This window comes from Aethalodelphis obliquidens, unplaced genomic scaffold (genome assembly GCF_003676395.1).
Source record: "Aethalodelphis obliquidens isolate GAN/ISIS:26980383/991018 unplaced genomic scaffold, ASM367639v1 scaffold16, whole genome shotgun sequence".
NCBI lineage: Eukaryota > Metazoa > Chordata > Mammalia > Artiodactyla > Delphinidae > Aethalodelphis > Aethalodelphis obliquidens.
The window spans coordinates 30,333,732-30,349,965 of record NW_020837960.1 but is presented as its reverse complement, the minus strand read 5'-3'; positions in this window follow the sequence as shown (position 1 = coordinate 30,349,965).

Below are 16,234 nucleotides of genomic sequence, written 5' to 3'. Positions count from 1 at the left end.
AAGAAATAGACAAATTCTTGGAAGGGTACAATTTTCCAAGACTGAACCAGGAAGAATTAGAAAATATAGAGAGACATTTCACAAGTAATGAAATCGAAACTGTAATTTAAAATCTTCCAACAAACAGAAGTCCAGGACCAGATGGCTTCACAGGCGAATTCTATCAAACATTTAGAGAAGAGCTAACACCGATCCTTCTCAAACTCTTCCAAAAAATTGCAGAGGGAGGAACACTCCCAAATTCATTCTACAAAGCCACCATCACTGTGACACCAAAATCAGAAAAAGATGTCACAAAAAAAGAAAATTATAGACCAATATCACTGATGAACATAAATGCAAAAATCCTGAACAAAATACTAGCAAACAGAATCCAACAACACATTAAAAGGATCATATACCATGACCAACTGGGATATATCCCAGGGATGCAAGGATTCTTCAATATACGCAAATCAATCAATGGGATACACTACATTAACAAATTAAGGAATAAAAACCATATGATTATATCAATAAATGCAGAAAAAGATTTTGACAAAATTCAACACCCATTTATGATAGAAAATGGGCATAGAGGGAACCTACCTCAACATAATAAAGGCCATATATGGCAACCCCACAGCAAGCATCATACTCAGTGGTGAAAACTGAGAGCATTTCCACTAAGATCAGGAACAAGACAAGGATCTCCACTCTCACCACTCTTATTCAACATAGTTTTGGAAGTCCTAGCCACAGTAATCAGAGAAGAAAAAGAAATAAAAAGAATACAAATTGGAAAAGAAGAAGTAAAACTGCCACTCTTTGCAGATGACATGATACTATACATAGAAAATCCTAAGGATACCACCCGAAAACTACTAGAACTAATCAATGAATTTGGTAAGGTTGCAGGATACAAAATTAATGCACAGAAATGTCTGGCATTCCTGTACACCAGCAACGAAAAATCAGAAAGAGAAATTAAGGAAACACTCCCATTCACCATCTCAACAAAAAGAATAAAATACCTAGGAATAAACCTGCCTAAGGAGGCGAAAGGTTTGTACTCAGAAAACTATAAAACACTGATGAGAGAAATCAAAGATGACATAAACAGATGGAGAAATATACCATGTTCTTAGATTGGAAGAATCAATATTGTGAAAATGACTATACTACCCAAAGTAATCTACAGATTCAATGCAATCCCTATCAAACTATCAATGGCATTCTTCACAAAATTAGAACAAAAAATTTTACAATTCGTATGGAAACACAAAAGACCCCAAATAGCCAAAGCAATCTTGAGAAAGAAAATTGGAGGAATCAGGCTCCCTGTCTTCAAACTATACCACAAAGCTACAGTAATCAAGACAGTATGGTACTGTCACAAAAACAGAAATATAGATCAATGGTACAGGATAGAATGCCCAGAGATAAACCCATGCACATATGGTCACGTAATTTAGGATAAAGGAGGAAAGAGCATACAATGGAGAGAAGACATCCTCTTCAATAAGTGGTGCTGGGAAAACTGGACAGCTACATGTAAAAGAATGAAATTAGAACACTACCTAACACCATACACAAAAATAAACTCCAGATGGAATAAAGACCTAAATGTAAGACCAGACATTATAAAACTCTTAGAGGAAAACATAGGAAAATCACTCGTTGACATAAACCACAGCAAGATCTTTTCTGACCCATCTCCTAGAGTAATGGAAATAAACACAAAAATAAACAAATGGGACCTAATTAAACTTCAAAGCTTTTGCACAGCAAAGGAAACCATAAACAAGACAAAAAGACAATCCTCAGAATGGGAGAAGATATTTTCAAATGAAACAACAGACAAAGGATCCATCTCCAAAATATACAAACAGCTCATGGAGCTCAATATCCAAAAAACAAACAATCCAATTTAAAAATGGGCAGAAGACCTAAATAGACATTTCACAAAGGAAGACATACAGATGGCCAAGAGGCACATGAAAAGATGCTCAACATCACTAATCATTAGAGAAATGCAAATCAAAACTACAATGAGGTATCACCTCACACCAGTCAGAATGGCTATTATCCAAAAATCTAGAAACAATAAATACTGGAAAGGGTGTGGTGAAAAGGGAACCCTCGTGCACTGTTGGTGGGAATGTAAATTGATACAACCACTATGGAAAACAGTATGGAGGTTCCTTAAAAAACTAAAAATAGGGGCTTCCCTGGTGGTGCAGTGGTTGAGAGTCCGCCTGCTGATGAAGGGGACACGGGCTCGTGCCCCGGTCCGGGAAGATCCCACATGCCGTGGAGCGGATGGGCCCGTGAGCCATGGCCGCTGAGTCTGCACGTCCCGAGCCTGTGCTCTGCAACGGGGGAAAGGCCACAACAGTGAGAGGCCCGCGTACCGCAAAAAAACAAAACAAAACAAAAAACTAAAAATAGAACTCCATATGACCCAGCAATCCCACTACTGGGCATATACCCTGGGAAAACCATAATTCAAAAAGAGGCAGGTACCACAGTGTTCATTGCAGCACTATTTACAATAGCCAGGACATGGAACCAACCTAAATGTCCACTGACAGATGAATGGATAAAGAAGATGTGGTACATATATACAATGGAATATTACTCAGCCATGAGAAGAAACGAAATTGAGTTATTTGTAGGGGGGTGGATGGACCTAGAGTCTGTCATACAGAGTGAAGACAGAAAGAGAAAAACAAATACCGTACGCTAACGCATATATATATGGCATCTTAAAAAAAAAAACAGTACTGATGAACCTAGTTGCAGGGCAGGAATAAAGATGTAGACATAGGAAATGGTCTTGAGGACACAGGGTGGGAGGGGGAAGCTGGGGCACAGTGAGAGTAGCATCGACATATATACACTATGGAATGTAAAACAGTCAGCTAGTGGGAAGCAGCAACATAGCACAGGGAGATCAGCTCGGTGCTTTGCGATGACCTAGAGGGGTGGGATAGGGAGGATGGGAGGGAGACTCAAGAGGGGATATGGGGACATGTGTATGCATATGGCTGATTCATTTTGTTGTACGATGGAAACTAACACAGTATTGTGAAACTATTATACTCCAATAAAGATCTATTAAAAAATTATTTTAAAAAAAAAGTATGTAGTTAGAGGGACTTCCCTGGTGGTCCAGTGGCTGAGACTCCATGCTCCCAATGCAGGGGGCCCGGGTTCGATCCCTGGTCAGGGAACTAGATCCCACATGCCGCAACTAAGAGTTCACATGCTGCAAGTAAAGACCCCTGCATGCTGCAATCAAAGATCCCGCACACTGCAAGTAAGATCCCACACGCAGCAACGAAGATCCTGCGTGCTGCAACTAAGACCCAGCACGGCCAAATAAATAAATAAATAAATACTGGGGGAAAAAAAAAAAGAGTATGTACTTGGAAATAAGACATCCTGTGTCCAGATTCCAGTTCAGCCACTGATTTTGCAGATTTGGACACGTTTTCTTAATTTTTTCTGAACATCAATCTCATCTATATAATTAGGATAACACTTATTGCTAGGGGTTGTTACAAGGATTAAATAAGATTATATACGTACAGCACTTAGTCCAGTTTCTGATACATATGTGTTTATTAAATAATATTTATTATTATATCTCATGCTATCTCCACTCTCCAGAAAGTTTAACTAAGTTGCCTAAAGTAGAGGAGCCAGAATTGGCCCGCTGGGCTCCTGACTCAATCTTGACTTCATGCGTATGTTTAGACGCAATGATTTACAAACCCAGTATAACATAAATATACTCACAGTGCTAAATGTATATAACCAAGGGTTTCTTTTCTTTTGGCTTGGTCCTCCTTATAACCCCAGTCAGATTGTGAAGCTTATCCAACCCTACTAGTGCGTGGTGAGCCAAGGTGAGCAATTAATTTTAACATTAATATTCTGAGGCCACTATTGACATCTGATAGGCAGATACTGACCTCATGGCCTGGATATGGACATTGTCTTATTCATACTGCTATCCCTGACCACTCAAACAAACAAAAACACCTGAATGTACGGGCTGGAGCCACACGACTCAGGGTCACCAAGTCAGTCTCTATACCATCAACCACAAAGCCAAGCATTCCAAGAAGGGAAAATAGTATCAAAGGGACAAAACTAGTATCAACGAATTCCTTGTTAGACAGATTCAGAGATCTATTAGTTCCCTGAATTAACCACGAGCATTAATTTCCTGCGGCTGCAGTAACAAATGTCACAAGCTTGGTGGCCTAAGAGAAATGTATTCTCTCACAGTTCTGGAGGCCAAAATCCACAATCGGTTTTAGTGAACCAAAATCAAGGTATCAGGGGGTCTGTGCTCCCGCTGGAGGCTCTAAGGAAGAATCTGTTCCCTGCTTCTTCCAGCTTCTGATTACTGCCAGCATTCCTTGGCTTGCGGCCATATCTCCAGTCCATGCCTCCATCTTCGCATGGCCTCCTTCTCTTTTTTCCTGTATCCAATCCCCTCTGCCTCTCTCTTATTTAAGGACACTTGTGATTGTATGTAGGGCACCCCCAGGTAATCCAGGAGAACCTCCCCATCTCGAGATCCTTAAGTCAATCACATCTGCAAAGACTTTTCCAAATAACGTAACATTCAAGGTTCCAGGCATTAGGCTGTGTATATCCTGGGGTGGGGTGGGGGGGTCGGGGGCCTGGGGCACTTTCAGCCTATCACAATGGGCTCACACTTCCTAAAGCATAACTCTGTACTCCCCTAAAGGTCTTGTTTCTAACATGTAAAATAGGCCCCTCTAATGCACAAATGTGCATTCTTTACCATGATTTAACAGGAAATGCCTGAAAACCCAACCGTGACCCCTAACAAGAGTCTAATATTTGCTCCCATCGTTCTTCATGCAACAATGCCAGCTGTCTGGTGAACTGCCCTCTGGCCAACTGTTTAACATTTCCCTGAAGAGTCTTCTCACATACACCCCACTGATTACCTTCATTTCCTCTAGCACAGAAATCAGTGAAAGGAATACATTATAGGAATACATAGCCTTCAGAAAAAGTGTTTTTGAAATGTGTAGCTTCAAAGAACAGAACAAATCTCATAAACGACTGACCTCTGGAAGTACAGCCTCTATGAGATGCCCAACCAGCCTCCTAGGGGAGCTAATACCTGCACCCCTTCAGTTTCACCAGCAGTTACAGCTACAATTTCCTTTAGATGAGCGATGACCCAGTGGGTCCTAGAAAGTTTGAGTCCTGTGAGTTTTGTAGTTGCCTTCTGTTGCCCATGTATATTTTGAGTGTGGATATCATTTACACTGAAGTAATTCAGGCAACCACACTGTGCCCTAAGACGAGGTGAAAAACACAGGAATCTCAATCCACTGCACTTTTAAGGTCCATGTAGGATTGATAGATCACAGATTCCATCCAAAGTGATTTATCTCCTAATCTAACAGAAGTACAAATAAAATAGAAGAAGAGCCTGGAGAATGCATCTAAAAACGTGCTCCTTAGTCACTAACTGTTGTGACTAAGAGCACAGAGCCTGGAGGCCAAACGCCTTGCTTCAAGGGGGAACTCTATTCAATATCCTGTGATAAACCATAAGGGAAAAGAATATAAAGAAAAGAATGTACGTATATGTATAACTGAATCACTTTGCTGTACAGCAGAAATTAACACAACACTAAATCAACTGTACTTTTTTTTTTTTTTAAATCTTAAAAAAAAAAAAAAATCTCTCAGCAAGCACTGCAGCTCCCTGGCCTGTGACCTTGGGCAACCTTGGGCGGTGGAGTCACTCTTACGGATGAAGAAAAAGGGCCTTGTGAGGTTACGGTATTAAACCAGGAATGTGACCCTTTTGGGTGCCAGGCGCTCGCCTAAGCACTCAGATTTTTAAAATAATTCTCGAATAGTCATTCAATAAATATTTGGACGAGATGAACTTTCACTCAAGTCCAACGTCGACACTGAAGGCTGCGATGAAATGTCATGTGAACGGTGTGAGCAAGGAAGCAAGGCCGTCCCCAGGGTCCCCAGCCCGGCTCCCACCACCAACGACCGCAGGGACCCGGCGCCCGAGCACCCAGCGCAGCGGCCGCCTGGGCGCGGGCGGCTTTCCCACGGGAGGTGACACAAGGACACAGCCTGCCGGCCGCTCGCTCTGCCCGCGCCTTTTTCCCGTCACCGTCTTCTTCAAGCGCACCGGCCACGCGGCCGACGCTGCTCCCTCACAGCCCCCGCGAGGCAGGGTCACAAAGGAGGAAACCCAGGCCGGGAACGGCCGAGCTCGGCTTTTCCTCAGGGCCCGTGCGAAGCGGCTTCCCCCGTGCGTCCAGCACGCTCCTCCATGGGTCTGCGGCCGCTGCTCCGGCAGCCTCCCCGGGCGCCCCGGCTCTTCGGGACGGGCCGCGGCCAGCGAGCAGCAGCCCCACCGGCCTCCCCTGCGCCGCGGGTCTGCCCGGCTCTGCGCCTGCGCAGTCGGTGCGCTGGGGGCCTCGGCGGCGCGCCTCCTGCCGGCGCATGGGGTCACCGGTTGGCTGCCGGGAGCTCCGGGGAGCGAGCCAGGGAGGCCCCACGACCAGGTCGCGGAACCATCACTCAGCACCCACCGCGGTTCCGTCCCTTCACCCAGGGTGGGCCACGCCCCCGGAAGAGAAGAGCCGTCGCGGTGCCCGCCTGCGGCTGGAGGAGGCCCAGCTAGGGCTCCACAAGCTGTTGGTGATGATACACTGATCTTCTAATTAAAACAGTGACCTCTAATTCTCTCCATCGTAATGGCACCTTTTCCCGTGTGTAATTAATAAGTGAGCTGCTATTTTCAAAACTCTGGTAACATGCAACTCGATATGCCGTAGAGCCCGAGTAAAACAACATACCCCAAAAGAATTCCTTTGGTGACTGGAATAGGCAGAGGGATGGGAGTGTTGGATTAGGATGTGGGCTTTGACATAGCAATTCTGGGAGATTGGTACCCTTGGGGAACTGTGGTTGGATTGTGCACTGCCTGCGTAATATTCCTGCCTGACACGTGTCATGGAAATGAAGTAGAGAAATACAGTGAATTGTGAAGGAAGATTCTATGGGAGGTGAGAACCTCAAAATCAGTGGAACATCTAAAGCAATTCTACTCTGTCTTTCTTCCCTCCTTTCCCTACCTTGCCTAGGCATTTGTGGGCATTTGTGTATATTTGCTGGTGAGTTTGTCATTTGGTAGACAGGGTGAGGGCTCAGGACTCTTATTTGCTCGTGATCATTGTCTCTTTACTTATATCCCTAACAGACTGCAACTTGAAAATAGGGGCAGCTTAGACAGATTCTAAAACATAATCGTTTTTGCAGAAGTAGAAATGAAAAGGTAAAATTGAATATGTTGATCAAGTAGCAAAAAACAGCTCTGGAGAAATAAATAATGGTTAAGTGAATTATTTATCTACACAACTGGAAATTGTAAACAATTAGTGAACAATTGCAGTTTTGACTTATGTTACATGTTTCACTCCTATCTCTCTCAGAAGGTGTAGCTGACTTTGCTGGAAATTCTCATACATAGATCTGTAATATTTTCCTAGGACGATGTTATGATTGGTCTCCCCCATTTCACCCGTACATAAACGCATTTCAGAATTTGTTCAAACACTGAACTATTTAAGTCCAAAAGACATGCTGTATAATAGAAATCTGTTATGCTTTTACCCTAGAAGTTCTTAAGGCTTAAAGTATATAAGGCTTTATTTATATATAAATGTATAAACGTTATAATATGACATAATTATATTATAAATGTATAATATAGGATAGATAGATGATATATATAATATAAAAGTCAGTAGGGAATATCCCACCATCAAAACTACAATAATATGGGACTTCCTTGGCGGCCCAGTGGTTAGGACTCCGGGCTTTCACTGCTGTGGGCCCTGGTTGGGGAACTAAGATCCCACAAGATGCACAGCGCTGTCAAAAAAAAAAAAAAAAAAAAAGAAAGAAAAAGAAAAGAAAGAAACCTAAAATAATTCAGTTGCCTTCAAAGCTGAAAATTCTGTAAGCCTTGAAACATGAGAACAGATTAATTATTTTTCCGTTTATAGAGTAGTGACCATGGTGTTATAAAGATGGACACTCAGTTTTGAGACATTTATACATGCGTATGTTTCATTGTTTCCTGGTCCAATATAAGTGCATAATACGAGTACCTCTGCATTTTAAAGAATGTGCTGGCTTAAAACAATGCCTCGCTTTATATTTTCCTTGAATGAAAATAGTGTAGACCAGGAATGCTGAGTATAGGAGAGGTCACAAAACGGTAACCCTGTGAAAGCCTGAGGAATTCGGGCCATGCAAAGCAAGTGTCTTTAGCTGCCCTCTACCAAGAGAGGGCAGCCCTCTTCTCACAAATTATCTGCGTAGTGGGCTCCAAAGCATAGTGCAGGAAAAAAATTTTAGAACTTTTATTTATAGCTATTATTTTTATCTTAGCTTTAAAAAGCTTCTGTTTGGTTGTGTGTGCTTTATAATAATACGTAAATATATATGAGCATGCACTACACTTTTATAATTTGTAAATAAATAAATATACATATATTTGGAGTGCAAGAAAAAAAAATGTGTTAATGAAAGTAAGGTACCGTGGAAAAAGTTTAGAGGCCGTGATTCGAAACTTGTCTCCTCCGGGGCAAACTGCAAACCTTGCACGTTCCCAGAATCAAAGGTCTGTAATCACATGCTTGGAAAGTTCTTTTGTACCTTCAATACATATTTGGGGAATATCCACTATGTCCCACCTCCTGCGAGGTTCTGAAAGTACAGTAAAAGGCAAAAGAGCCATGGTCGTCCCTTCATGAACCTTACAGTCTACTAAACATAAGCATTGAACAAATAAACACAAGATAACATTTTTTTTTTAATGATATACTGTTAAGTGCCAAGGAAAATAAAGTTTCGAGAGGTCAGCGAAATCCTTCCGAGGGAGTGGTATTTGATCTGAAATCTAAAGGACGAGAATGAGGTAGGCAGAGAGGAAGAGGAGGAATCTCAGTCGTGGGAAACAAGGCAAAAGTGTCAGCTGAGCGGAGATCTCTTTTCGCTGAAGAACTGTACAAGGTCCATGTGCCCGGAGCTTGCGGGGAGGGAGTGAGGCCCGCCGGGTGGGGCTGGACCGGGCCCCTGGGGACCTGGAGACCGTGGAAGCGTTTTAGACTGTACCTAAAAATGCAACGGGGGAGCCAGTCACAGGTTTTCATCAGGGGTAGAAATTCAAGATCACTTACGGAAGCTTCCATTTCCATTTTTCATGCCCTGGTTGCCTAAAGCGTGTCCGAGAGCCAGGACATAACACGCTGCAGGTCAAGATTTCAAAACAAAGTGAAAAAAAGGAAGCAAGCAATCAAGACACTTCTGGAAATTTGAACGGCCGGAGCGTGTGCAGCTTTGAACAGTTAAAACTCCCCCAGACGAGGAGGGCGGACTCTGGCTTGGAGCTGGAGCTCCGGCCGCGCCGAGGGGCGCGCCGCCGCTGACACCAGCCTGTCAGGACGCGCGCGCGCCCCCGCCCCGCCCGCACACACTCGCGCACGCACCGGGCTTGAGGTTGGGACTCCTCGGCCGCCGTCCGCGCTCGGCCGTCCCGCCTGTCGCGGCACCGCCCTCTCCCCCAACGTAGGCGGTGCGGGGGCGGTGCGGGGGCGGTGCGAGGGCGGTGCTGGCCCGCCTTTGCCCCCCCCAGCCCCGCCCCAGTTGCCAGAGCGCCGGCGCGAGGCGGGGAGGGGTGTGGCCGGGACTGACCCCCCACGCCCCGGCCCCTTGCCCTTCCACGCGCCGATCCGCGACCCTGGCGCGGGGGCTTCCCGAGGGCCTCTACTGGTCCGAGGTTCGCTGCCGGACCGTGCTCGGGCCACGAGCCGGAGGACCGCTAGTCTCGCCGCCGTGGGCGCCTCCGGCCACGGCTGCGACGTGGGGGTTCAGCCTTCGGACTGGGAACCCGCAGGAGACGCCTAGGAAGGGGAAAGCCCTGGAAAACTGAGCCGGCTCCAGAAGGGGTGACCGTTTGGTGGGCGGGCGAGGCTGATAGCCGTGGGGATGGCGGGATACGGAAGTTCTCGAGGTGTCTGGTGTATCGGTACGAATGTCCGCTCAGGTGTGCAGGAAATATCACGCCTCTTAACTTTCTGGATCTCAGTTAATTTCTGACCACTCTGAGCTACATGCAGCCCACCCTTCCCTGCCCCATCTGATGGATTGCGTAAAAAATTAAAATTACCGCATTTATTCTTGGGGTTCCCTTTCCCAGGGGTTAAGCCAAAGTCTGGAAGCAGTGACTTTGTGGGTAAACTCATGGTTAAGTAACTTACCCAAGGTCACGTTGCCAAAAGTGGCCCTCAGGATTCAAACCCAGACTACTTAGACTCCAGAGAGTCTTGGTTGAGTCATGCTAGATCCCTCTCTGAAATGTTTAGCTTGAGCCCTATTTGAAGCTGGCTTGGACCACAGTGCCCTGAAGTATAAGCACACTGGACTAGAAGTCACCAGGTGACCTAAAACAAGACTACAGTTTCCCCTGGGAGAAGTGGGGTTAATGTCCAAGGTCTACAAATGCTAGGGAGTGTAAGGTCGTTTGCAGGCCACCATCCAGCCCATACTAACGGTGACGCAGCAGCTCCAAGGTGAGGTGTCCTCATCGTTGCTGATGGGAAACTAGATTCTACAAGAATAAATGGTCGGTAGACAAGGACAGATGAGAAATGCTGACGGTGCAAGGGAGGCAGTTATGACATCAGTCCCCCCCCAGCCCAACCACCCTCCCACCCTTCCTTCAAACAGACATAGACAAGAACTTAGTCGTGCGGCACAATTAGGGAAGAGAAGCGGACTCCTTAGAGGAGCGAATCTACGGTCAAAGCGCTACTGATCACTTTCAGAGAGAGCTGAGTACCTACTCCTGGAATTATCAGCAGTCCCACTGAGCCACAACTACTGAGCCCGCGAGCCGCAACTACGGAAGCGCGCCTAGAGCTGGCGCTCCGCAACACGAGAAGCCACCGCAATAAGAAGCCCGTGCACCGCAACGAAGAGTAGCCCCTGCTAGCCGCAACTAGAGGAAGCGCGCGCAGCAACGAAGACCCAACGCAGCCAAAAATAAATATTAATTAATTTTTTAAAAAGAAAAAGAAAAATTCCCTCCTATCAGAAAAAAAAAAGAAAAGAGAGCAGGACCTTCCAGTCACTGCTTAAGGCACCCAGAAGAGCAGACTGGGGGAACTTTTAAGTGAAATCTGCAGCTCTTCTCTTCCTCTCTGTGGGGACCTTAGTTGGGCAAGACAGAACAGATTCCCGAAGAGGGTGTTGGCTGTATGCAAACTGATTTGCAGACTCAGAGGCCTGCACTCCCCCAAGGTAAGAGGGAGTTTTTTTTAAATTTAAGATATAATCAAAACGGTTCCTATTGTAACAGATCCCTGGGTGGAAATATGCGGTCTTGCTCCATCACTCAAAAGCAAATGACAGGCTCAGTTTGGGCATAATATCAATGGCTACATTGTTTATGTATCTATATGTTCATATGAAATTTCATAACTCATGCCAAATAGGAAATGGAGGTTTTAAATTGCTTCAATTTGGACATTTTCACCTAATACCCCAATGCTTTCAGAAGGGAAATTGTTTCCATTTAAAGGCAATTTGCACCAGTCTTACAGAAATCCTGCCTCTTTTCATAGACTGGGCTCCTTTCATAGACTCCAGAGAGTAGGAATTCATCTAGTTCATCCCCTGGACTCTTGGATGATGGAACTGTAGACTGAGTTCTAGACAGGTCACATTCATCCATTCTCATCTTTAAGCTCTTTAGAGATGGGGATTTCACAGTCTGCTTAATAAATCACCGCCATGTTTAATAACCCTCACTTTTGGAATTGTTTTCCTGGTTCTAATCCAATCCCTCCTCCGACAGGTTAGTATTATGGAGTCTCAGATCTGGAAAATAATCTTAAAGGTCATTGTATTCGTTTTCCAACAAACCTGATGGATTAAAACACATGACTTTATTTTCTTACGGTTCTGTACATTTAGAATTCCAATGGAATTCAAAACTTCAACACATGTCACAAAAAAATCAGAGTGAGGGCAGGGCTATGTTCATTTCTGGAGGCTACTGCTGGGGAGATCTTTACTGGCCTTTCTGACCTTTTAGAGGCTAAATATTACCTGTTTTGTGGCCCCCTTTCTCCTTCTTTAAAGCCAGCAACGTTGCATCTCTCTGACCCTTCTTCACATCATCCTCTGACTCTGACCTCAGCCGGGAAAGGTTTTCTGATTTGAAGGACACATGTGATTGGATTGAGCACCCCTAACCCCCTGCCAGTAATCCAGGATCATCTCACCATTTTAAGGTCCTTATCTTAATCACATCCAGGAAGTCCCTTTTGCCATGTAAGGTCACAGTCACAGGTTCTAGGAATTAGGACATGGATAGCTGGAGGGGCGGGGGGATTATTTCGCCTACTCCTTTCTGCAAGAAGGAATCCCCTGACAGATGCTGCTCTGACTCTGAGTACTTCCACCGATGGGGAGAGGTCACTGCCTTATGAGGATGCCAAGGGTAATGTTCAACTCTAACTCTAATCTAGAGGTAATAATGACCAGCTCTAAATATCAGAAAATTTGTATGTTCAGTCCCAATAGTTCCCATACGTAGTTCTTTGCCTTCAGAAGCACAGAAGAAAACCCAACCCGGTATCCCCACTTACACACCTGCCACATGAAGTTCTTAAAATATTTGAACACAGCTAGAAGATTTCCCTTTTACTCATGAGTTGAACATACCGAGAACCTATTATATGTGCGTGCTATTCTAGGCTTCAGAGATACAGTAATTAACCAGCCAAAGTCCCTAATCTCATAATGCATTCCTTCTGGTGAAGGAAACAGGTGATTAATCCAACAAACAGCATTAGCATTGCCCTGAGTACCATCAAATCAAGGGTACCAAAACAGCGTTTGAAAGAATTGGACTTTTTTAAAAAAATCATCTAAATAACAATTACAGGGCTTCCCTGGTGGCGCAGTGGTTAAGAAGCCGCCTGCCAATGCAGGGGACACGGGTTCGAGCCCTGGTCCGGGAAGATTCCACATGCCGTGGAGCAACTAAGGCCGTGCGCCACAACTACTGAGCCTGGGCTCTAGAGCCCACGAGCCACAACGACTGAGCCCGTATGCCACAACTACTAAAGCCCACGTGCCTAGAGCCCGTGCTCCACAACAAGAGAAGCCACCGCAATGAGAAGCCCGCGCACCGCAAGGAAGAGCAGCCCCCGCTTGCCGCAACTAGAGAAAGCCCGCGCACAGCAACGAAGACCCAATGCAGCCAAAAACAAATTTATTATTTTTAAATGAAAAACTTTATAAAAACAGTAACAATTATAGGAAGAAGTTAGAAACTTTGTACACATATTGTATATTTTAGGGTTGTTTTTGCTTTGAAGTATAATGGGTGAGCATCAAAACCTCACACCCACAGTCCTCTGAAAATCTTACTCTAGGCCTGGGGGAGAGAAAATTTGAGTGAGAGAGAAGTTTCAATTAGAGTAAACAAAGATGACTTCCTGAAAAAAGTCCATCCTTCCAAGATGAGTAGAGTTAGATAAATAAAGGCTAGAGGGGAGACAGCAGCCAGATAAGAGGAGAACTGGGGCAGATAAGCCTTTTAGTTTGGGCGTCCGGCTGTGGGTAAGGCATATTTTGGGTGTTTTACTCTAGTTTTAAATAGAAGTCTTCTCAAAGGCACTGAGAAGACTAGGAATTCAGTGGCAATGGGGTAGCACTGCTCTGGCATCTCCCCACACTATCTGTAAAGCTCCTGTAAAACAAGAGGCTACGTCTCTACAGGCTACAAAACTTGGAGCTAAACAGCCTCTAGCTTCCTGTGACTGAGTTTACCTGCGTCTCCCGCAGAGCTCCAGGGGGTGGCAACCTATAAAATCAGGAGGACGCTCCGGTGGGTGAAGATCATCGAGGTGTTTGTTCTTAGTCACTTAACTTAAATTCTCCCCCTTTTCCCACGGTCTAAATTCAGCCCTGCCATATGCATGCTGGGAGCTGGGAATAGATTGTGTAATTCGCATTCACGTTCTGTACTGCTGCTTCCAAAAGACAGATGAACTGAAATACTGTAAATAAAGCTAACTAATTTTCACTCAAATTTCCGACAGAAAATGAAAATCTGTTTTTTTCAATCCAGCTTCTAGAGGTTCTGCGGCTGTTACTGTAAAGTGGAAAGTTCATTGGTGGAGTGAATTTTCTTGACTCCACCACTCCATTGTTTGGGAATGGATACATTTTGTAATTAACATTTGAGGTCTCTCCTTCCCTTTGGCTTTCTTATTTGGATACTTTGTTGCAAAATGATCTTTGAAGTTTGTGTATTTTCTTTTAGGCGTGTTTGCCTTTAAGACTCAGAATAAGACTCAAATTCTGACTTCTTTGGCTGCAGATCAACTTCAGCCATATTTCCCAAGACCTTCTTAATGACTGCTGAAGTGTTTCTGGCATTGTTTTGGTTGGATACAAATTTGTATCCTGTGATGATAATTTCATTCTCAGTGATTCTTATTTTTAAATTTTGTTTGGTCCCTAAGGGGGTGTGCTGAGTTGAAACTTGAAATTGTATTATAAGAGGGGGCAGGGTCTAAAATGAGAACTAAAAGGTGGTACAATGCTGTCTGTGTAAACAGTGGAATGATAATGATATCATCCTTTCAGTTCTCTATAAGGTTCTGGAGAACTCTGATCGCTCTCTTCTTTTACTACCTGTATCAACTCAGGGAACTTGGGCACGACTACTAGCAAAGATCAGTGGTTCCCATTCCCATAGGGCAAAATGTAATCTTGGGGCAGGTGATCACAACTTGCTTTATTTCCTTATTTGTACATGAGTTTGGATCATAAAAGATACAACATGATTGAGACAATTTGAGCAAACCAAGCCCTACATATTTTTTAATAGATCTTTATTGGAGTATAATTGCTTCACAATACTGTATTAGCTTCTGCTTTACAACAAAGTGAATCAGCCATATGCATGCATATGTCCCCATATCCCCTCCGTCTTGAGCCTCCCTCCGACCCTCCCTATCCCACCCCTCTAGGTCATCGCAAAGCACCAAGCTGATCTCCCTGTGCTACGCTGCTGCTTCCCACTAGCTGTTTTACATTCGGTAGTGTATATATGTCCATGCTACTATCACTTTGCCCCAGCTTCCCCCACACCCCCCATGTCCTCAAGTCCATTCTCTATGTCTACGTCTTTATTCCTGGCCTGCCACTAGGTTCATCAGTACCTTTTTTTTTTTTTTTTTAAGATTCCATACATATGCGTTAGCATATGGTATTTGTTTTTCTCTTTCTGTCTTCACTCTGTATGACAGACTCTAGGTCCATCCACCTCACTACAAATAACTCAATTTCGTTTCTTTCTATGGCTGAGTAATATTCCATTGTATATATGTGCCACATCTTCTTTATCCATTCATCTGTCGATGGACATTTAGGTTGGTTCCATGTCCTAGCTATTGTAAACAGTGCTGCAATGAACACTGTGGTACCTGTCTCTATTTGAATTATGGTTTTCTCAGGGTATATGCCCAGTAGTGGGATTGCTGTGTCATATGGTAGATCTATTTTTAGTTTTTTAAGGAACCTCCATACTGTTTTCATAGTGGTTGTATCAATTTACATCCCAACAACAGTGCAGGAGGGTTCACTTTCACCACACCCTTTCCAGCATTTATTGTTTCTAGATGTTTTTGATAATGGCCATTCTGACAGGTGTGAGGTGATACCTCATTGTAGTTTTGATTTGCATTTCTCTAATAATTAGTGATGTTGAGCATCTTTTTATGTGCCTCTTGGCCATCTGTATGTCTTCTTTGGTGAAATGTCTATTTAGGTCTTCTCCCAATTTTATTTTATTTTATTTTATTTATTTATTTATTTTTGCGGTACGTGGGCCTCTCACTGCTGTGGCCTCTCCCATTGCGGAGCACAGGCTCCGGACGCGCAGGCTCAGCGGCCATGGCTCACGGGCCCAGCCGCTCCGCGGCACGTGGGATCTTCCCGGACCGAACCCGTGTTCCCTGCATCGGCAGGCGGACTCTCAACCACGGCGCCACCAGGGAAGCCCTGTTTGTATATTTTGGAGATGGATCCTTTGTTGTTTCATTTGAAAATATTTTCTCCCATTCTGAGCACTGTC